Source organism: Rhineura floridana, chromosome 1 (genome assembly GCF_030035675.1).
Source record: "Rhineura floridana isolate rRhiFlo1 chromosome 1, rRhiFlo1.hap2, whole genome shotgun sequence".
NCBI classification, from domain to species: Eukaryota; Metazoa; Chordata; class Lepidosauria; order Squamata; family Rhineuridae; genus Rhineura; species Rhineura floridana.
Genome location: NC_084480.1, coordinates 239687069 through 239711465, shown reverse-complemented (window position 1 = coordinate 239711465; position 24397 = coordinate 239687069). Strand labels below are relative to the sequence as shown.

The following is a 24397-nucleotide window of genomic DNA, read 5'->3' as shown; positions in this document are numbered from 1 at the left end:
CAAACGTCCTCCATGCATCCTTTAGAAACAAGAGACTGAAATGTGTTTTATCCAGTGATTCTCTCCCCTAGGCTTATGAGTCTAACTCAGGAGGTCTAGGAACCTGGAATGTAATCAGAGGCAGGCTAAGCATACAAGTGACTAGACAGTTCCTAGTGAGCATTTGGCTGCTGTGCAGAGCTCAAAGTTTACATTAATTCATTAGGTTGTGCCATGTTGGGAGGGGGATCATTTTTCAATTAACTTTTTATGCTAGTTTGCTGCTGCTGTTCAATGTCCTGATTATCTCAAAAATGAGGGGGTCTTCCCTCCCCCCACCTCAGCAAAGTGGGTGAACTCTTTTGTCTGTTTGCATGCCCTTTCAAAATTGATTTTGCATGGATTTAAAGAGCCACAACCCTCTCCCCGTTTAGTTCAGCCCTGTAGGGATTCATGCAGTTTGTGTCTGGTAATTGGTGTTACACCTTAACTGTATACTAGTGTTCAAAGTATTGGAATCTGTTTCTATAAATAAGACCAGTAACATGCATATTAATTTCTTTTCTGTATTATTGCCTGTTATTTGAAACTTTGCCTTCACTGTTGCCCTCTTTCAACAGAAGCCATTAAATACATACAGATACTTGCTGAATGTGCCTGCTGCATGAAAGCTTTAATTAAATCTACAAGCTGAGCCTTAAAAAGAACAAGAATCAAATTAATTGTAACCAGGGCTGTGCATTTGTTTCACTGACAGGCCTTTACACTTTGGAGAAAGTGCAATCTGTGTACCCTTATCTGAATTAGTAAGCTCAATATCACTTTTTATTAGCATAGTAGGTCATTGCTATGTGTCTCCTGTCTAACACTGTTTACCTTACAAACAAAGTCTGTTCCAACCACTTCGCCACAGGATTTCATAGCTGTAAATCCATGAAGTGGAATAAAGTCTTTTTTAGCTTTCTGCATCATTGGTTTTTGTGAATTTTTCTGTAGACTGAGCTTCCTGTTAGGTGACAGCATAATTAAGGCAAATGCAGGAAATGCAAATATGGCAACAGGATTTGTAGCACATTAGGGTTATTAGGCTAGGTTAGTGATAAACTAATTTATAAGCATCTTTCTTATTGATTTTTCAATGGCCTGCAGACAGAAATGTATATAAATCTATATAATGTAAGACTTTAAAATGTCTTTTAAAAATGGAAGCACCCGTAGACATTACCAGGCAAATATTCAGCAATTGTTTAAATCAATGTCAGGTGCTATTTATCTATCTGCTGCTTCTCTATCTATCTCTTCCTCTGCGTAGCATAAATAGGGATGCGCTTTCTGAAATCACATTTTCAAGGAAAAAGCCATCTTAAATCTGATAATGTGCTTAGGCAGCAAGGAAACTCATTTACTTAAAAAATCAGTCTTCTTGTTGTCGTCATCATAACCATCATATTAAAATCTGCTCAAAGTTTTGGGCAAAGACCTAAATTAGAGGTCTTACTCTGCATAGAATGGTCCTTCATTTCTCACTGAATTGAGTGATGGATGTAAAATTGCTTTCTTCTTTCCCACAAACTGCCAGCATAGAGGGTCTGATCCAGATCAGTTCCCTAACATGGGGAGTAGATGCAGATTGTAGGTTTCCATCTGGATTGGGACTGCAGCAGGCAGCAAAGTGTTTTTAAAAACCCACACTAGGGTCCCAATCCATATCGAAGTTGAACACAGGCAGGTTTCTGGGGAGAGGGGACCCTCCACCTAAGGGCAGAAGTATGCAGTTAAGAGCATGTAGTGAATAGCTGTTAAGATCCCAAATACTTCATTTTACTATTTTTATTGTCTTTTAATTGCTTATCATTTGTTATAATGCATCCTTACATTTGGGTTTGTTTCACCTCAGGTCATAATAGCTTTTATACATATGAAATATTAAACAAATTCAAGTGCATTGGACCATAGTTTTTATTTCTTGCAATTTTCAATTCATTTTCACCAGGACAGGAAGTTGAAATGTGTAGTAATTGCACGAGGTTGCCTTATCCAAAAATCTATCTATCTATCTATCTATCTATCTATCTATCTATCTATCTATCTATCTATCTATCTGTCTATCTATCTATCTGTCTATCTGTCTATCTGTCTATCTGTCTATCTGTCTGTCTGTCTGTCTGTCTGTCTGTCTGTCTGTCTGTCTGTCTGTCTGTCTGTCTGTCTGTCTGTCTGTCTGTCTGTCTGTCTGTCTGTCATTTGATTTATATCCTGCCCTTCCTCCCAACAGGAGCCTAGGGCAGCAAACAAAAGCACTAAAAACACTTTAAAACATCATAAAAACAGACTTTAAAATACATTAAAACAAAACATCTTTAAAACATTTCTAAAAAAGCTTTGAAGACGTCTTAAAAAAGAAAAAATGTTAAAATATATTGCTTTTTTTAAAAAAAAGGTTTAAAAAAACATATTAAAAAGCAATTCCAACACAGATGCAGACTGGGATAAGGTCTCAACTTACAAGGGTTGTTGAAAGAGGAAGGTCTTCAATAGGCACTGAAAAGATAACAGAAATGGTGCCTGTCTAATATTTGATCAAGCTTAGGATTTCCAAAGCCATAATAAATCATTATTTTGAGATATCAGTTATCAAAATTTCAGTATAATGTATCAGGACATACATGAAACAATATGTTTTGATGTAATAGAATATGATTTGCTGCATGTAAATTATGATTGATTGTTTTATCATGAACTGTAGAAATGCTTACATGCATGCCGACATTCTCAACACTTTGAGAGATTGTGAAAAGCCTTCCTACTCATTTGTCATAGGATCTAGTAGGACAAGCTAGAAATTATCCCTGTGTGGGACTTAATCACTCTCTAGAAATGTAAAAGCAGCAGCAAATAGTTATTATTTATTTATTATTTATTAGATATATATCCCTCCCTTCCTCCCAGTAGGAGCCCAGGGTGGCAAACAAAAGCACTAAAAACACTCTAAAAGATTATAAAAATAGACGTTAAACTATATTACAACAAAACATCCTTAAAAACATATTAAAACAAAACATCTTTAAAAACATCATAAAAAAACACTTAAAAATATCTTATTTTAAAAAGCTTTAAAAACAGATAAAAAAAGCCATTCCAACACAGTCATAGCCTAGGACAAGGTCTCTACTTAAAAGAAGAAGGTTTTCAGTAAGCGTCAAAAAGATAACAGGTATGGTGCCTGTCTAATATTTAAGGGGAGGGAATTCCCAAGGGTAGGTGCCACTACACTAAAGGTCTGTTTCCTGTGTTGTGCGGAATGTTATCTGCAAGAAGCTCTCACCTACAGAGCATAGTGATCGACTGGGTATATAAGGAGTAAGATTATCCTTCAGGTATCCTGGTCCCAAGCTATATGAAATGGAAATGGAAATTCAAGTCGATCCTGACGTATGGCTACCCTATGAATAGGGTATACCATTGCCTCCCTCTGAGGCTAGGCCTCCCCAGCTGCCTAGAGCCTGCTCAGCTTGCCACAACTGCACAAGCCAGCCCCTTCCTTGTCCTCAACTGCCAGCTGGGGGGGGGAACTGGGCTCCTTGGGACTATGCAGCTTGCCCACGGCTGCACAGGTGGCAGGGCACGTAACCCCTGAGCCACTCACTGTTGTGGTGATCTTTAGCTGGCCCTTGACACCCAGGAGACATGAGTGGGAATTTGAACTCATAGACTCTGGACTCCCAGCCAGACTCTCCTCCCCACTGTGCTATACCAGCTGTATATACCCAAGCTATATAGGGCTTTGTAAGCCAAAACCAGAACCTTGACCTTCGCCCGGTACCTGATAGCCAGTGCAATTTTTCAGCAACCGGGTACATATTGGTGATACCCTGCCCAGTGAGCAGTCGTGCCACCACATTTTGCACTAGTTGCCGCTTCCAGACCAACCTCAAGGGCAGCCTCACATAGAGCACATTAGAGTAATCCAGCCTGGAGGTTACCAATCCATGGACAATGGGTTAGGCTATCCCAGTCCAGAAACGGCCGCAGCTGTCTTACCAGCTGAAGCTAGTAAAAGGCACTACTAGCCACTGAGGTCACTTGGGCCTCTAGCAACAAAGATGGATACAGAAGCACCCCCAGACTACGGACCTGCTCTTTCAGAGGGAGTATAACCCCACCCAAAGCAGACAACTGACCAATTGTCCGAACTCAGGAACCACCAACCCACAGCACTTCTGTCTTGCTAGGATTCAGACTCAGTTTATTGGCCCTCATTCAGCCAACCACCGAGTCCAGGGAGCGGTCCAGGGCTTGCATGGCCTCTCCCAGTTCAGATGTTACAGAGAAATGCTGCAGGGTATCATCAGCATACTACCTCACCCCAAATCTCCTGATGACCACTCCCGAGGACTTCATATAGATGTTAAACAGCATTGGGGACAAGATGGTACCCTGCTGCACCCCACAGCACAACTGCCAGGGGGCTAAAAGACAATCACCCAATGCTATTCTCTAAAAACGACCCTGGAGATAGGATTGGAACCACTGTTAAACAGTGCCTCCAACACCCATCTCTCCAAGTCAGCCCAGAAGGATACCATAGTCAATGGTATCAAAAGCCGCCGAGAGATCAAGTAAGAATAGCAGGGTCGCACTCCTCCTGTCCTTCTCCCAATAAAGGTAATCCATCAGGGCAACCAAGGCCAATTCAGTCCCATAACCAGGCCTGAATGGGTCAAGATAATCTGTTTCATCCAAGAGTACTTGCAATTGCTGTGCCACAACCCTCTCAATCACCTTCCTTTAAAGGGGGTATTTGCGACCGGGTGGTAGTTGTCACAAACCAATGGGTCCAGGGTGGGCTTTTTCAGGAGTGGTCAGATCACCACAGCTGGAACCACTCCCTCCCGCAATGACACATTGACCACACCCTGGATGCACTTGGTCAAACCCCCTCAGCAAGCTTTAATAAGCCAAGAAGGGCAACGGTCGAGAGAACACATTACTGGCTGCATCATTGCAAGCACCTTGTCCACATTATCAGACCGCATCAATTGAAACCGATCTCAGGAAGTTGCAGCAGACATTGCACTGGACACCTCACTGGGGACTACAGTAGATGTGGATGGGACATCAAGATTGGTACGGAGGCAAGGAACTTTACCTTCAAAGTGCCTTGCAAACAATTCACAGTAGGCCTCCAAAGGGTCTAAAACTCCATTTCCTGGAGGTGATGTCAACAGACCCCTGACAATAGGGAAAAGCTCCACTGGATGGCTACCTGACGATGCCGTAGTGGCAGAGAACTGAGTCTTCTTCACCACCCTCACCACCACACAATAGGCACGATTATGGTGTTTTACTTGTGGCCAATCAGCTGCACAGCACATCTTTTGCCACTTGTGCTGTAGCTGTCGTCCAGCCTGTTTCATTGTCTGGTGTACCAAGGGGCGGACCAGACTCCATAATGCTGGAGGGGCACTCAGGAGCAACCGTGTTAAGAGACCAACACGCCTCGCTGTTCCACAGCATGACAAGGGCTTCAACAGGGTCACCTACTCTATCTACTGGGAACTCCCCTAGGGCATTCAGGGATCCAGTGGATTCCACTAGTCTCCCGCGGCAGACCATTTTAATCTGTCCACCACCCCTGCAGTGGAGGATCGAAGCCACAACTCTAAACTTCACCAGAAAGTGGTTGGACCATGACAATGGGTTGACATCCACCCCCTATCTCCAGACCACCCCTTCCTCCATTTGAAGTGGGCCGGTGACAACTTGAGACAGCCCCATGGTTGTCATGGAGGCCATGAAGTTCCGAGCCAGAACACTAGAGGCAGCCTCAGCATGGACATTGGAGGACTATCATCCAATACCACAGCCGAGATGGCCTCCATCAGCTCTGTCAGAAAAGCTACCAGGCAACAGGGTGGACAGTACATCAGGTTCAACACTATTTTACTGTCTCCTTGGCATGACATCAGGTGCAGGCCCTCACAGTCAGGTCCAAGACAGAGTGGTTTCTTGGTTACAGAGATGGAAGTTCTGTAGACCATAGCAACTCCTCTTCCTATCCCTGCAGCCTCTGCTGGTGTTGCACTGAGTATGCAGATGGGCACAGCTGGGTCAGATCAACTCTTCCCAGCTCACTCACCCAGGTCTCGGTAATGCACACCAAATCCACCCCTTTATCCATGATCAAATTATGGATGAGTGTGACCTTACTGGGTACCGATCTGGCATTAAACGAACGTACATGCAGGCCAGTGGGCACAGCAGATGAGCAACAAGGAACTCGTCCATGAGAGAAGTGGGAGCGAAGAACAAGGCGCAGATAGCCTTACCCTCTTCTTGGGTGGTAGCTCACTACCTCCCCATGGCTATACCTCCCTCTACCCATGATCACTGAAATTGGGGTGGTATCACCCATGTTCTTTCTTACTAAGACTCCTCCTAAACATCTGATATGGACCTAACAAGAGCCCACCAACAAAACCTACCTGAACCAGTTATCCCAGTAGGCCTCTGAGAGAATTGGGAACAGTCAGACCCACTCAATATCTTTCACACAGAGCACACCTACTCCCCCCCCCATCTCACACCCAGGGAGAGCCAGCCTTCTGCCAGTTACAGAATCTTAGTCTGAAGGCATCTGGTAACTTTCTCCTATCGTTCAGTTCACTGCACAGGCTCTCGCCCTGTGCAGGAACTACACATGCCCAATATACCCTTCCTACTACCAATCTCCTCTAGAGTGCCTTCCCACTCAGGACTCCCTAAGGGACTTCGCAAGGGCAGCCAGGCCTTTATGCCCCCTGACGCAGCCAAGAGCTGATGCAACAGGCTTCAAAATTGACTGCAGCCTCTCTCTGGAGTCAGGGTCAGGCAGTGGATCCCAGTCCTTGTAGCACTTACCTGGGATCTCAACTGTCTCAAGAGACAACAACCCAGAGGGGCGAGCAAGCAAGTACCCAGATGCTCAGGTACTCACTCCCAGGGCAGGTCTTCTCCAGTCCCCCAGTGCTGCAGCTGTAAAAATATGTTCCCAAGAAGGTTAGTGCTGTTACTGGAGAAATCTTGGTTTAGGAGAATTACAGATTTTAGAGTTAATACTGTACATTTCCATAGGGTTCATAAACTTTTCTACAAAAGCCTTTTGCTGTGAAATAAACAGTTACTCTCTGAAATATTATAAACACTGATCACTGGATGTGGTAGCAAAGTATCATCTGTCATATAATATATAACATGATGGGAAGTAAAAAGTAGAGATAGGGAGAAATGTGATTCAGTTCACATTTAAAGGTGAACCTGCCAAATTCACACTTTTCAAAACAATATGTGAACAGAAACACAGCTGTCCTTTGAAATTCACACTTCTCTGAATTTTGCAGTGCAGTTCTCCAGCCAAGAAATGTGTACAAAAATGCATAAGATAAAGTATGCATAAAAATGCATATATTGGGGGAAATAACATAAAATATATTATATTAGGGAAAACTGCTTGCAAAAATTTGTTAGTCAAAACTGCACGCACCAATGTGTTTATTAGGAGAAATTTGCACTGATGCAGATAATTTCCACATTGTTGTGGAAATGTAAAAAAATGAATTTAAGATTGGAAAAAAGAAAACTGGAGAACCAAAATTGACAGATTTGTCCAATCATAGGGTGGAAAAACAGATATCTTGGGTCTACCCAACCTTAATATGCCAGAAATAAAAAGGGAGCAGTGGATGGTTGATTGGTGAGGTTGTAATATTTACCTCCTATGTTAATTATGTGTGGCCAAAGAGCGAATAGCAAACCACCCAATTGAATGGAAATAAAATAATAAATTCAAAATCCAATTTTGTGTCTCTCTGATATGCTACAATATGCCTGTTTCTCATGTTTGACAATACAGGCTTTAGTTTACATGTTTACTAGACAGTAATCCCCCCTGAAGACAGTACACCTTGCATTTGAGTATTGTACACATGACTCAGTGTTTGGCAACTTATTTATCTTGGATAAGAATAATACAGTTGTAGGTTAGCCAGCTTTATTTGAATATTCATGTTACTCTGAGATTAACATAAGACAGGAAATGTCACTTAATGTAATTGGTTACATTAGTGGAAGCATTATTTACGGAAGATTTTGTTATCATTAGGATCATACCATCAGGCAATCAAGCAAATTAGTTCAAGCTAGTGAACCTGACGAAAATAAATTAACCTCAACAATAAATAAAAGGTTACTATTCACTTCAAGCACTCCCAAACTAGCTAATCTTGATTAATTATATATTTCAGTTTAGGCCATATATCCTCTTTAAGATGCTATTCAAATTATTAATGCATGATGCCATGTTAATGTAGATTAAATGTAATGCTTATTTCCTCTTATTAAAGAAAACTAGCCATCTTACTGGCCTGTCAGCATCAAATTAGCTTTTTATTTGTATCTGTTCTACCCTATCTCTAAGAAGTCCAGGGTTGTTTGCACAGCTACCCATTTTCTCTTCACAACCACCTTGTAAGTAGGTTAATTACAGAAACTCATGATTTGGTTAATACCATTCAAGGAACTTCATGGCTGTTTGAGCATTTGGTCACAGATCTTTCCAGTCGTAGTCAAACATTTCATCCATTATAGCACCCAATAATCTGCAACAGTTCACTCAACTGACAATCTTCATGAAACACTGCAATGTTCACTAAAAAGATTTGGCTGTAAGTCCATATTTCCCTTGCTGGACCTCAGTTTCATCAACTTTGGCTTAAAGGTTCTGATATTGCAGCATTTCTCTAGGAGGCAAAAACCAATTCAACCTGCTGTGATTTTTGTTTCTGCTCTTTTTTAATGTAAATACAGGATTTTGATTTGGTATATAAACCTTAATCTGCTTGTGAGCACCAGGGCATGGACACCTCCCTTGACACCTGCCAAGCCCCCCTACCACCACCATTTTATGTTATGTTATAGGTTATTTCTATGCCATATTTTGAGCAAAAAGGCCCCCAAAGTGGCTCACAAAAAATACACACAAATACAAAATGCAAATAAGAAAAAAAATACAAATTACCAAATGTTATGACAGTTAGGGGCTCTGCCCTGCTCGGTTTGCTCGCCACCCCCACCTACTGTCGCCATCGCATCCATACACACATGGGTGGCCAGCCCTGCCCCTTCCTTCACCCCATGGGTTAGCAGCCTTCCCTCTTCCTCCTGCCCACAGATTGGCACCCCTTCCGCTCACGGGTCAGCACACCCCTGCAGCCATTTTTTAACAATAAGAAATAAACTTTTAAAAATTCCCCTGGGTGACTGGGAGTGCTTCAGAGTGAAGTGCTGGCCTATAGCCACCACTTTATTTCCCCAGGACACCTCTGGTCCTCCATGAGTTGAAAAGCATTCATAGGAGATGAAGATGGTGGCAGACTGCAGGCCACAGTTTCCTCTGTTAGTGTTCTTAGATGAAAAGAAAAAGCCACACACACACACACACCTTCCTGCTGCCTGGTAAGCTTGGGAAGTGCTGAGCGATGTTAGGAAGTCATTGGGGGCTCCTTCCTTCTTTCTTGGGCTTATGTGTGGGGCTTGACACCGGTGGAGGGTTAACTGAAGAGCAAGGTATTTGTTGCTGTGCTGTAGCTTTGGGAGGGGGGCTTTGCACTGTGACGTGGAGCCCTGCAGTATTCTCTCCCCAAGGTTCTTTCCATAACTCTCACTACACAACCTTCTTTCGGTAGCCAAGGCTTGGGATTTACAGATGAGAACAGAGGGGAAAGGTTGCTGTTGTGTGGTGCGGACGGAAGGAAAGGATCTGGGTGGCAGCATACAGAGCACTTGCAGAGCATGGCAGAAAGGCCGTGGAAACAGGAGGGGAGGAACCATGGAAGCACTTCTGCACAAGTTTATTTACAGCCTGATTGTGTACAGTTGTTTCTGTTCCCACTCTGCTTTTCACTTTCAATGCACCAGCTGCAATGGCAGCTTCGTTAAGAGATGCCAAAAAGTAGCATTTTAGGGAAGGCAGGATTTTTGATTGGGGGTGGGAGTTAGTTGAGTTTGGCAAGCAGGAGCAAAAATGCCATCAACTATCCATTTCTGGATTTCTGTCTGAATGAGTGGGCCAGCTATAGGTCTACTCAGAAGTAAGTCCGGCTCAGTTCAACAGGAGTTGTTCCCATATTGATAGGGATAGGATTGCAGCCTTAGAAAGGAAGGAAGCAAGGACAGAAAGGCAAGAATTGGTCTGTGGGGCATGGGCAGAAGTGAGTGCTGCATAAGTCTCTGAGGAGAAATTTGCCTCTTATCCTCCCTCATACATTTGCCTTATGTACAATGTATATTTTGTTTTCTGTGTGGTGTCAAATGTGCAGTTTGGCATTTGGAACACATACTCAGCCACTGTTTTGTACTTATTTTCTTGTTGCAAGCTGTTTGTTGCTTGAAAGTAGGCAGGCCAGGGCAGCTATTTTGTAGTGGTGCCCACGACAGTTTCTTAATTTCCAAATGTGTTAATTGGCCCAGTAAGGTTGATGGGCCCTGCCTGTTACTGAAGTAGTTGCATGTAAATCAAAACTAAAGATCTTTAGTCATCTCAGAAAATAAAGGGTGGTATCTAATGTTGTTTGTCCACTGACAGAAGGAATCCATCAGCAGAATGGGGAAGAGGGCGGAATTTTCAGCCATTTCCCTTTCCCATTGCAGCCCCCTGTGCTCCTCCAAATCTGCTCCAGAGGGCAACTCTTCAGAGTAGATTTAGGGGAAATGTGGGGAGATGCAGAAGGAAAGGGGACATTTTCTCCCTCAAGCAGCCAGCATTTGATACTACCCAAAGTCTGGTCCATTGACAATCAGCTGGAAAGAAAATGAATTTACGAAATTGCCTTTTGCAGATATTTGTTTTTGCTTTGTATGTATATACTTTATTAAAGATACATTTTGTTAGAGGTTAGTAAATTCTTTGGAATATTTTGTCATTTCCATTAGTTGCCATATTGCTAGCGTGCTTGAAGGTTAGAATCTGAAATGTTTTTATTATATTAACACTTCAGTGTAACGTATGTATCTAATTTACCATTTTAAGAGTGCAAGTAGAGTGACCTACCTCAGAAGTCAGTATCCATACGTGTCAGGTGCTGTCATTGCCATTCCTGGGCACATCATGATCTAGCTATAAAACTAAAGCACATTACTTTATGTGTTGGTTGAAGTAACATTTTTACAGCATGGCTGCCTAACATTTCTTGCCATATCGAGAAATGCCTGTATAATTTTAGCAGCTTGGTCTTCCCTCCCCTCCCCCCTCCATTTTCCATTCTGGGACTGCTCTGCAGGTGGCATCTACAAGAATTTTCAATGCTTTATTTCCTTTTGGTTGTTTTTTTTAAGCATGCCAGTTTTTATCTTGTAAACTAAAAATAAATGCTTTACTAGGATCAGATTGAAATTAAGCATCGATTCATAAATGTAAAAAAGTAATTATGTACATTTTCACTAATTATTGCATGGATCTTTTGCTTGCTAGAGCAAAAATGCTGAGTGCTTCCGTTTTTATGCATATCTGAAGGCATATGGTTGAACAAAGTTGAGATACTCATTAGATGACAGACACAGGATATATCTACATTTTTGATTAACTGAGGGAAAGTAAACAAAATGTCATTGTAGCAGCTGTGTTTCCATAAAACCCAACTGGTTGTTACACAGCATGTTCATCACTTGATGACTGCAATATCATGTGATTACATGCATGTAGGAATGGACCATTTCAGAGTTTTCATATTATCCTACCCACATCCTCAAACTTCATGCTTTTCAGTGGTGTTAGTTCACACATTATCTACCAATCATCATGATCTAGAGTTGCCCTTCCATGAAAGTAAAGACTCCTTCCATTTACAGAAGTGGCTAAGATACAGTGGAGGCTCTTGCTTGGAGGAAAGGGAGAGGTAGTTTGTCTGTTGGCAGTAGAGGACATTCTCTAGAAGGGATTACGCCTCCCACTGTACTGACAGGCAGAGTCCAGAATCCTTTGCCTCCTGTCCAGGGGGAAGAGTCGTCCCACCCTCCAGTCTGACCCTGCCTGTGGTCAGTGGCAGATGAGTCCTTTAGGCTTCTAAATTTCCTTTGTTTTTCAACTGTTTGTGAATTGAACTTTGTTTCTCTCTCCACTATTGCTTTTTTGTGAGTGTGCTTCCTTGTGCATCTGTTGGGTTTCCCCCCCTCCTCTGTATTTCTTTGCCATTTCGAGTTGCTGGGTGAGGAGTTTGAGGGAGCATTGTGAGGCAATTCTGTGGCACTTGGATTTCCTGAGGGAGATAACTAGTTGGGTAAGCCCTGCAAGACTTGGGGTTGGTGTGGGGTCCGTCCTGGGCAGTTTAAGCCCCATTTGGAGTGTATGTCCCGGCAGCTCTTTTTCCTAATTTGCCACTTAAATTCCCTCAGCAGTTGCAACCATCTTTCCCTGGTGGCTTTTTGATTTGGCGATATCCATACTCTCCTGGAGCTAGCAGACTCATTTATTTTATTTGATTGATTGATTGACTGATTGATTGATTGATTATTTGATTTATATCCCGCCCTTCCTCCCAGCAGGAGCCCAGGGCAGCAAACAAAAGCACTAAAAACACTTTAAAACATCATAAAAACGGATCTTAAAATACATTAAAACAAAATAACTTAAAAAAAAATTTTTAAAGCTTTAAAGACATCTTTTTAAAAAGGGTTAAAAACATTGTTTTTTAAAAAAGTTTTAAAAAACATTAATCTAATGAAGGTTTATTATTTAATTTTTCCAAATTGTATTGTTTGTATTGTTTTATTGATGTATTACTGATGTTCCATTGATGTATTATTGATGTTCTATTGATGTATCTTTATATTGGTGCTCTTTTGTAAGCCGCCTAGAGGGCCTTTTAGCCAAAAGGTGGGGTAGAAATATTAAAATCAAATCAAAATCAAAAAGCAATTCCAACACAGACACAGACTGGGATAGGTCTCAACTTAAAAGGCTTGTTAAAAGAGGAAAGTCTTCAAAAGGCGCCAAAAAGATAACAGAGATGGCACCTGCCTAATATTTAAGGGGAGGGAATTCCACAGGGTAGGTGCTACCACACTAAAGGTCCATTTCCTATATTGTACAGAACAAACCTCCTGATAAGATGGTATCTGCAGGAGGCCCTCACCTGCAGAGCGCAGTGATCGACTGGGTATATAAGGGGTAAGATGGTCTTTCAGGTATCCTGGTCCCAAGCTGTATAAGGTTTTGTACACCAAAACTAGAACCTTGAACTTGGCCCGGTAGCAAATGGGCAGCCAGTGCAATTCTTTCAGCAGTGGGGTGACATGTTGGTGATATCCTGCCCCAGTGAGCAGTTTCACCAGCTGCAACTTCCGGACCAATCTCAAGGGCAGCCCCACATAGAGCGCATTACAGTAATCCAGCCTAGAGGTTACCAGTGTGTGGACAACAGTGGTCAGGCTATCCCGGTCCAGAAACGGCTTGTTTCCCACTGTGGTTTAATTGATTAACCCCTCTGGGGCTAAAGTTGTAAAGGGGCTGAGAGGCAGCTCTCTCATAGGCTTCTGAGTGGAGCACACCTCTGACAGTTTCCCACTTCTTTTGTTTCTACCACCTTTCCCTGCCTTCCTCTGGTGGTGCAGGATTAGAGCTGTTTGGGGATGTTTACACAGACTCACTCATATATTTTCTGGGTGGACTACTCCTATGCTGATTATGACCTACCTACTCAGCCCCGTTTAATTTGGATGTTTTTCAGCTGCTTGTAATTAAGATATGTAGGATACCTCAGCTCTCAGCTGAGGAGGTGTCCCCTCAGGATCGCATGGTTTGCACTTCTGCTGGGGCTAAGAAGGCTTTACCTTCAGCTCAGGCTAGACCTACCTTGGTTCCTTTGCCGCAACTGTTTGACAATGCTTGGAAAGCTAAACGGCACATCCCAAAAAGGGAAAGATTGCCTCAAGGATTGTTCAGTGGCATCATAATTTTCCAGTTGAGGTCATACAGCAGGTTCTGGTCCCCAGCTGCTCTGGCTTCCTCAACGGCTATCCCCTCAGAAGTGGAGGGGGGTAAAGATGCATGCAATAATAAAAGGATGGAGAATGCCTTGTGCGTAGATTTAAGGCAGACTGTGTGGCCTTTGGGGCACTTGCCACTGCTTCTCTGTTTTCCAGAGCAACATGGGATCGGGTGAGGATGTTCCTAAACTGGTTAAAGATGAGTTGAAAAAGATATCACATGCTTCTGCTCTAGCAGCAGATGCTGCACTGGATGCCTTCTGTTATGATGCTTGGCCTATGGCAGCCACTATTGTGGCCAGGCATAACATTTGGCTCTGCCAGTGGGATGTGGGTGCTGCATTCCAGTTGAAGCTTGTGGGTTTGCCTTTTTCTGGGCCAAGTTAATTGGTGATTCTTTGAAAGAGTATTTGATTGCGACAAGGAATTATGGCTAAGAAGGATGAGCTAAGGCATGCCAGATTTTTTCATCCTTACCTGCAATTTATTTTCCCAATCTAGGGGATTCTCCTCATACAGACCTCATTGGAGTCAACAGGGCAGGGGAGGTGGTCCTCCCTCCACTAGAGGTGAGGGCTCAGCTCCCTTCCCTTCCAAGTTCTGAAAGACTACAAAAAAGGCCCCTTCTGCATGAATCTTCAGTGGGTCCTGTGGGTGCTCACCTGTTACAGTTTCCCCACCTGTGGAGGGAGGTGACCTCAGACAAGCGGGTGTTAGACACGGTAACTCATGGTTATTCTCTCGAGTTTGCCCACAGACCCCACAATTTTTTCATTCCTACCCTTAGGATCTTGTCAAGCACAGGACATTCCTTCAGGTGAAAAAACATCTGGTGGATATTCAGGCGATAGAGGAGGTTCCTCCCTTGGGAGAGGAGATCTGGGGTCTGTTTCACCTTTTTCTTAGTGCCAAAGAACAATGGCGATGTCTGAGCAAATCTCGACTTCAAATAGCTCAGCACATGGGTAGCCAAGAGGCGGTTCAAGATTGAAACTCTGAGGTCCTTTGTGACAGCACTACAAAAGGGTGATTGGATAATCTTGATTGACCACTCTGAGGCTTACCTTCAGATCCCCATCCTGAAAGCCCATTGCCAGTTTCTCAGGTTCAGCTAGAATGGGGTGTACTACCAGTATCAGGTGTTGCCCTTTGCCTTCTGTTCAGCGCCAAGAGTCTTAACGAAGATGCTGGTGGCATTGGTGGTTTTCTCAGGACGAAGGATGTTCATCTTCATCCATGCTTAGATGACATCCTGTTTCAAAGTCTGTTGCAGTGGGCTTGCATAATGGACACCGAGACCACACTGAGTTGGCTCAGGTGCTTGAGTTTCATTGAGAATGAGGAGAAGAGCTCCCTGATACCATCTCAAACCCTCACTCACCTGGTGATACAGCTCAATACACATCTGTTTCGAATGGCACTCACTCTGAAGCGAGTGGAGATCACATCTGCTATTCTACAGGTGAGGTCTGCATACCAGATGGACTTAGTGTTGCTGGCGCTCTTGCAGGGCCTTCTGGTTTCTGCATATGATCTAGTTCATTGGTCTCAGTTCCATTATCACTGTCTTCAGCTCTTCCTGTTACCTTTCCAGGACCAGATTGCGACTCATTGGAGGATTCTTCTCCCTGTTTCCCACAATCTAAAGTGGGAGTTACTGTGGTAGCTTTCTCCTCAGAGGCTCATGGAAGGGAAGAGTCTGGCAGAACCACAATGTTTGGTGTTGACTACGGATGCCAGCTCCTATGTAGGCCACACAGTTGTGCAAGACACATGGACTGTGGAGGAAGCCCTGATGAGCATCAATAAGTTGGTGCTTCGGGCAATCTTCCTGGGCCTGGAGGTCTTGGCATCGGAGGTCAGGGGTTCTCACCTGCTTGTATGCACTGACAACATGTCTGCCAAGGTATACGTGAACAAGCAAGGAGGGATGGCCAGCAGCTCTGGTCTCCAAGGCCAACAGTCTCCTTCACTGGGCAGAGCTCAATCTGCTGTCTCTGAAGGCAAAACATCTGGCTGGTCTGAAGAATGTCATGGTGAATTTGTTGATTCGGGCTGCCATAAAGGAGATGGAGTGACAGTTCAATCTGCAAATGTCTTGATAGTAGACTGCTTTGGCGAACCAGCAGTGGATCTGTTTGCATTGCCAAAGAACAACTAGTTACCCACCTTTCTGTCATGTCTACCATGTCATACAGCTTGGGGGATGGATGCACTGGAGGTGGCCTGGCCACCGGGTCTTCCCTATGCCTTTCCACCCTTCAGTCTGATTCAGCAAACCCTGCAGAAGATCATCCGGACCCCAGTGGAGGTGATCCTTGTGGCACCTCACTGGACTCAGATGCCATGGTTGCCAGATCTCATGCACATATTGGTGACCAGTGCCATGATGTCTTCCTGTCTGTCCAGATGCGTTGATTCAGGGGCCAACTGAGCAGATCTGGCTAACATAGTTGGGGTTCATGGGTAGTTTCTGGACTTGATGCTATCTTCATGGTGGGCCTCTACAAATAGGGTATATTGTACAGCATGGCTTGATGTTCTTGGGAGAAGGTGGATCTGTTGTCTAGGAATGTTGCAGTCTTTTTCAGTTTTTTGCAGGCCAGGTGGACAAGGGTTTAAGTTCCAGTGCTATTAAATGCCAAGCAGCTGCACTGAGTGGTATTTTCTCTAGTTTGGGTGTAATAACTTGTTTCCCATCCTTTGTATAGGCAGTTTATCAAAGGGGTGTCTCTCATTTCCCCTTAGGTAGTCCATAGGTTTCCCACTTGGAACCTTGATTGGGTTTTGTTTGCCTTGACTGATGCCCCATTTGAACCTCTGGCCACCTGTCCCTTGAATATCCTTCAAAACTGTCTTCCTTGTTGCAGTTACATCTGCCAGGTTGGTTGCAGAACTGGAGGCTCTCTTGGCCAACCTGCAGTTTTGTATTTTCCACCAGGATAAGGTTTGCCATAAGTCGGGATTGACTTGAAGGCAGTCCATTTCCATTTTCAAGGTTGTCTTATGTCCTGATCCATCCTTTTTGCCCAAAGTGAATTCAGTTTTCCATAGGGCACAGGAAATTGTCTTTCCCTCCTTTTGCCCAAACCCTACTTATTCTCAGAAGAGGCATTGGCATTCGCTGGATGTGTGGCATGCTCTGTGGTTTTATTTGGATTGAATGTTGGAGTTTTGTCATTTGAATTTGCTGTTTGCTTCATTTTAAGGTTCCTCTAAGGAGAAAAAGGTTTCCTCTTCTTCCATTTCTCATTGGTTTCATTTTGCAATCTCTCAGGCCTCCCTCGGACTGGGGAAGGAGCTCACTGTGCATTTGGTATGGTGATCTGTGGTTTCTGCTGCCTTTAAAGTAATTTTCCAGAGTTGGACATTTGCAGGACCACCACATGGGCTACACTGCATACTTTTGTTAAACACTACAAAATTTTAAGCTGCTTTTGGTAGTAGCATACATTCTGAAACAAGGTTCACAGAATCACACTGTAGTTCATTGATGCCAATGTTACAAACATCTCTTCACATGGCAATCAGGATCAAGAAAGCAACCATCAGACAGAAGAGACCCATGGGCAAATCCCAGAATAGCATAGGAGAATAACTGCTGCTTCAGAGAAGGATTTCTGGCATAGTCAATGATTAAACTCCCAAAGACTGTTCCGATACCAGCACCAGAACCAGCCACTCCTACTGCATTTGGCAGTAAGGTTCTTCATAGGATCATTCAGCTGTAAGATATGGGCAGAGGAAGCCCACCTAGGAACTAGGGATACTGCTCTGTTACATCCCTTCTAGAAAATGTCCTCCACTACCAAGAGGCAAAAACCGACGTTTTACTTACCGTGAACTTCCGTTTGACGCTGGCAGTGGAGGACATTCTCCCCACCTCACCTTTTTGTGCTGATATTTTTCTGATCTTCTGCTGGTTCTGGTCGGGGGTGGCTCTTAGGGCTTCTGCTTTCTTCCTACATTGTTAGAGTGTTTAGACTGTCTTGTCTCTTTGGTGTTCTACCGTTCATGTGACTATTCTGGTAAATGCATGGTACTTGACCTCTGCCTTGAGTAACTTTGTTCAGGTCATTGCCTGGAGTTGTTCTATGCTTTGTTGGTGTGTGTCGAGGAACAGTTCTTGCTCTGTCAGTTGGACTGGAGGGTGGGATGACTCCTCCCCTGGAAAGGATTCTGAAACCTGCCTGTCAGTCCAGTGGGAAGTTTCATTCCTTCTAGAATATTCTCCATGGCCAACACCAAACAGAAGTTCACGATAAGTAAACTTCCTCTTTTTTTTGCTGATTCCCCCTTCCCACAGCACCCCCCGGACCACCACCCATCTTCTGGATCAGTTTCTCAGGGGAACAGGGAACTGAGGGGGAAGAAGAAACAAATGAAACTTACCTTTTTTAGTGGGAGTGCCCCACGCACAGAGGACTCTGGATTCAACTCATCCAGCAATTTACCTACAGGTGGGGAAAAGTTCATGCATTTATTTTACTTTTACATATATATTTCCCCCAGACTTAATAAAAAAAATCAGGTCACTTTTAGTTTTTTAAACAATCATTCAGCAGGCCAGCAAATAAAATGAGGATCTAACAGGCCTAGACAAATAAAAATAAAAAAGGTTTTACCTGGCTCTTTAAAAAAAACCTTGGAATTAGGTGCACTTTCCGGAGTGAGCATTTCGAAGTTGGGGCAGCACTGATAGTCACCCTCCTGACTGCAGGGAAACCCAGAGAAGGACTTCTGAGAAAGATTCTCATGGGAGGGGGTGGCCTTTATGTATATTCCACCCTTCCTCCAAGGAGCAAAAGGAGTTATAAATGGGGTTTGGGGAGTCTACCATATAGGTAATGGCTATGCCCAATTCTGTTTATCTTTGTCTAAATACTCTCCAAGAAGTAAGTGATTTTTTAAAACCTTTCTTTATTAGGGGAATAAGAAACTGTCAACAGAAAAGCAAGAGAAACAAAGAAAATGGAATAAATTAGATGCCATTTTCACACCCCAGTGTAATGCCTCACTTAGTGCTCCGTCTATTAAATAAGAGACACAGCATGGACTAGGATGCTTTCAATCTGTTGGGTAATAACCTACCATGACAGAAACTGCTGGACAAAAGCCTAGAAATAAACTAAGTACTTTTTGAATAGGAAATTCTTGGCTTGTCTGTGGTAGCAATTATTTATTTGTTGTGATTGTAGCAAAAGAATGATTTATAGCCTACTCAGGCTGTAAATATCACACACAGGAAGTAACATGACTACCAGCAAGCAGGTCCAACACTTAGTTAAAACATAGAACTCTTTGCATGACATTTTTGCAGTACTGTAAAGGGGAAAAATCTGTTAAAAATAACTGCAGTTATCATGTTCTATTAGTCATTTCTTGAAATGGTGTCAGGTTGACTTGAACTGTTGTTGACTCATTAGCAGTATTTTGAGCAATCAGAATGGTAAGAATATTGCTTCTAGTTCTTTTAATCAGATCCATGCCATGATTACTTTACTAATGCTGAAATACAAGATGGTGTTCCCACACTATCCACTGGACCCCTTCTGCCTTCTCCAAGTAAATTGAAAGGTCTTGGTTTTCTTTCTCTCACAACTATACATATTTGTGTTTTAGCTCATTATATGGATGCAATAACTTGATGACCTGTACTCAATATTTAATGCATAGTTTCTAAAAATAAGATATACAATATATTATTATTTTTACACATTTGAACAACTGTTTAGTTAATATCAGTTCAAGCAATATCATCACAATTAAAGCATATGACACAGGCTGTGATCATCATCGTAGTCCACAGAGAAAGGTTTGCTGTGTCAGAAATTTGAACTTGGATGTTGAATTCTGAAAAGATATTTGATACTTGTACAATATGTGTGCTGGGCTTGAACAAAGGATGATGGAGAGATTTTTTTTCCCACAAGCGTGCATTAGGGATTTGCAGGGTATGCAGAAATTTTATGAAAGCCCATCAGTTCAGTATGGCAAATGTGAATGGCCCAGCAAATATCTGTTTTTAGCCAATGGACATGTCTAGAAAAAGCAATTAGCATGTGCTCTAAATGTAGGAGCAGAGTGGTGTTCAGGGGAGGGAAACATGCTGGATACAGAAAGTGGAAGTAGGAATGGGCAAAAAATTCATTTATTTTGAATTTGGCACCGGATTTTCCCTATGTCCACACATGTGTTATCATGCAGACCAATATTGTGTGCTGCGAGTTTTTGAGACTTTTACTGACACTTGATTTTCTTGTCAAATATAATGATGATGGTATTGATGTTAACAATATTTGGGGAGGAAATGTTTAAAGTGTTTGCTAACCGTACCACAGTTTTTATTTGGTATACTTGGCGGCGGCAGCAACAACAGCACACACAAATAGCCCACCCTGAATCACAACTGGTGGGAAACTAAGCAATAGGCGGAGAATCAGGCAGGCAGGCAGTTCTCCTCAGCTCACAGTCCCAGCTGTCTTGGCACTGCAGATCTTTTGGCAAAGCAGTCACAGACCTTTCAGCAAAGCAGTGTCAGCTCTCCTAAGATGGCAGCCCGGATCAGCAGGCAGTCAGGTGGTGGGATGTAAGGAGCTAGCATAGCATAGGTGAAATTGAGCAGCCTGCTCTTTGTTTTGCTAATATGAAATTGACCAGGTGATCTCTCCACTTCTCTCACTTTCTCCCACAGCTGGGGGTGGGGGGAGGATCCGCTATGATTCAAGATGAGGAGGAGGAACAAGTGAAGAGGGGATTGGGTGGGTGGGCACTGGGCAGGCATAAAGAAAGCCACTTTCCTTTCAGAAAGGAAAACACTGTTAGAAAAAAGATGTAAGTATTGTTATTTTTCAGGAGGAAAAAAATTGAAATGGTAAAAGGAGAAGATAGTGGAAAATAAACATGGGACAGAACTGCCTTCCAGTTTGACAGAATGCGATCAAACTGGAAACAACAAGCAGATCCCAACCCCAGTGGAAGTAAACAGGCCACCATTTTTATTGCATAAAGCTTCAGAGAGGCAAGGCATAGCATGAAGTCAGGGTGAACTCTTGGCTTAGCTTAGTTTGCTGGATTGTGTTGGAAAGGTGGGAGGTGGCTATAACTATCAAAGCTCCCACTGTTCCCATCACCCTGCCCACCAGGGCATGACATTGCTGCCCTCTCCTGAGGTAAGATGGCCCATGTCCATACTCTGTGGCTAGGGATGAGGAAGAAATTCAGTTCAGTTCACATTTAAAGGCAAACCCGCCTAATCTACAGTTTCCAAAACAATACACAAATTGAAATGCAGCCATCCTTCAAAATTCACACTTTTCTGAATTTTGCAATGCAGTTTTTCGGCCAAATAATGTCTATGAAAATGCACATGCTAGGGTACAATGTGCATATAAATTCATATATTAGTGAAAATAGCATATCAAAAGTGCATTATATTAGGGGAAATTGCTTGAAAAAATGTGTATATCAGGCAACATTGAATACAAAAATGTGTATATTAAGAGAAATTCAAACTGAAATCCTGATTTTCATGAGGCCTTTTTAAAGAACTAATTCACAAACTGATGCAGAAATGTGGAGAACCAAACTTAGGACAGGAAAAATGAGAACCTGAGAGAAACCAAATTGACAGGTTTGTCCATCCCTTTCTGTGGCCCTTAAGGGGCTCTCTCCTCATATGAGGGAGTACAGAGCCCCACCCTCAACTCTTTCTTGGTTAACGATCCTGCCTGATGCATCTAGCCCTGGGGGGGGAGACTTTTACACAGGCGTTCCCATATTATATGAATGCCTTTATTTGTAAGTGCAGGTCCATGTGTGTGAAGTACAGAAGAGCAGAGACTGCCATTTGTTTACACCACTACCTTTCCTCTGTGACCTGCCACCTGGGTATGCTCCCAGTCTATGTTCTCCCAGTCTATGTTCCCAAGGCTGCATTCAGACATGGGGTTTATTGCATTAGTTTTACTGATTATAATGGTAGTGCTTCTGTCCTGATTTCCAACATTGCTTTCACACTGCAGTACTTGTTGCTTTATGGAACTGTGGCTTTTTGACCAATATACTGTCATTCACATGCGTGGGCATGGTGTGACACAACAATTAGGGCACAGTGTGACACAACAATTAACATCATTGGACATGTCACTACTCCACCCTTTCTGCACATGCACACATCTGTTCCCCATGATTCTCCCATGAAACTGGCAGGAAATAATTGTGTGACGGTATACCATCCCAAATTCTGCAAACAGAATTTTTCTGGAAGCAATTAACACAGAAATGAGCGCTAAACTTTTACTAGATTCCGCTAGATTTCCAGAAGTGGCTTTAATGGCATGTGAAAGATCAAATAAAATGTGGAAATTATCAGGTAAGAAAACACTGGGAAAACGGAATAAATTGCTGTCTGAATGCAGTATAAATTAATTGTTTCTTTCTATTATACCAGACAGAATATGAGTTAAAATAACTGCATTACATTTTTAAAGTGTGTTTTTGAGGCATTTGTAGTATGCATATTCATATACTTTTGTATCAACAGAAATAAAGTTTTTACAAAGCATTCTCTTTTGTGGATACCAGGGGTGTAATCATCCAGTGTCTCAGAGTGTCTTAGATCACTTACTTTTTTAGGAGCCCGGTCCCAGCAGGGTCCCTATGTCTCCAGTGTCCTATGAGCCAATCATCATGAAAGGTGAGAGTGTTAGCCATTGACAAGTCATTTAAAGCACTGTTCAAGCCTGGCCATGTTATTCTGTAATCTTAGAAAGTTGTATAATATTAGAAGGGGGCTTGGCTGTTACTGTTATGAACCCTGTACTTCTGAATTTGCCACTGCACTACCGGTGGATACATAGTAATATGAATATAGACTTTTTTATTTTAATAATAATAATAATAATAATAAATTTTATTTTTTAGTCGCCTATCTGCCCAGGTTAGGGACACTCTAGGCGACATACAACAAGATAAAACAGTACATATATATATCAACAACAATCAAATTAAGCTAAAAACCATCCTTCAGTTCATATAGCGTAGAATTAATCTATCCCAATCTTGTATGCCTGCCTGAATAGCCAGGTCTTCAAGGCTCGACGAAAGCTTGACAAGGAGGGAGCATGATGGAGATCAAGAGGGAGAGAGTTCCAGAGGGTGGGGGCCACAATTGAGAATGCCCTCTCTCTGGTCCGCACCAGCCTAGCTGTTTTCACCGGTGGGACCGAGAGAAGGTCTTGTGAGGCTGATCTCGTCAGGTGGCACAGTCGGTGACTCTGGAGGTGTTCCTTCAGATATACTGGGCTGAAACCGTAAAGGGTTTTAAAAGTCAACACCAATACCTTGAATTGGGCCCGGTAAACAACTGGTAGCCAGTGAAGATCTAATAACACTGGGGTGATGTGATCCCAGCGGCGGCTATGCTTAATCAAGCGTGCCGCCGCATTCTGTACCAGCTGTAGTTTCCGGACCGTTTTCAAGGGTAACCCCACGTAGAGCGCATTGCAGTAGTCTAAGCGAGAGGAGACCAGGGCATGTATCACTTGTGGGAGCAGATGAACAGGAAGGTAGGGTCGCAGTCTCTGTATCAGATGTAATTGATACCAAGCTGCCCGGCTCACTGCTGTAATCTGAGCCTCCATGGACAGCTGGGAGTCAAGAATGACCCCAAGACTGCGGACTTGGTCCTTCAGGGGTAAACTCACCCCATTAAGCACCAGGTCAGTAATTCCTAACCTTCTTTTGTCTCCCACGAGCAACACCTCAGTCTTATCGGGGTTCAGCTTCAGCCTATTCTCTCCCATCCATCCACTTATGGATTCCAGGCACTTGGACATGGTGTTCACAGCCAACTTCGGTGAGGACTTAAATGAGAGATAGAGCTGAGTGTCATCTGCATACTGATGACACTGCAGCCCAAAACTCCTGATGATGGCCCCCAGCGGTTTCACATAGATGTTGAATAGCATGGGAGAGAGGATAGAACCCTGTGGCACTCCACAATGAAGAGGCCAAGGGTCTGAAACCTCATCTCCCAATGCCACCCGTTGCTGCCTATCCGAGAGATAGGAATGGAACCACTGCAAAACAGCGCCTCCAATTCCTAATCCCTCTAGGCGACTTAACAGGATACCGTGGTCAACAGTATCGAAAGCTGCTGAGAGATCCAGGAGGACAAGGAAGGTCTATTCACCCCTATCCAATGCCCTCCTCATATCATCTACCAGAGCGACCAAGGCTGTTTCCGTTCCATGACCAGTCCTGAAACACGATTGGAATGGATCTAAGTAATCCGTTTCCTCCAAGTGTGTCTGTAACTGCGCAGCCACCACCCTCTCAATCACCTTGCCCAAGAATGGTAAATTAGAGACTGGGCGAAAGTTGTTTAGCTCTTGGG

At 43.2% G+C, this 24397-nt stretch overlaps 1 protein-coding gene and 1 long non-coding RNA gene across 13 annotated transcripts in view; one reads left to right on the top strand and one right to left on the bottom strand.

Annotated features, from left to right (window-relative positions):
* The window catches only part of PTPRM (protein tyrosine phosphatase receptor type M), an 838757-nt gene that overhangs the window by 608158 nt on the left and 206202 nt on the right, over positions 1-24397 (top strand). The gene's annotated exons all lie outside the window — the stretch shown is intronic.
* On the bottom strand, positions 11066-22674 carry LOC133369972 (uncharacterized). Its single transcript, XR_009759049.1, has 3 exons — positions 22628-22674; positions 18391-18452; positions 11066-11139 (listed from the first exon to the last, which is right to left on the bottom strand). It is a non-coding gene; the product is annotated as an uncharacterized LOC133369972 (long non-coding RNA).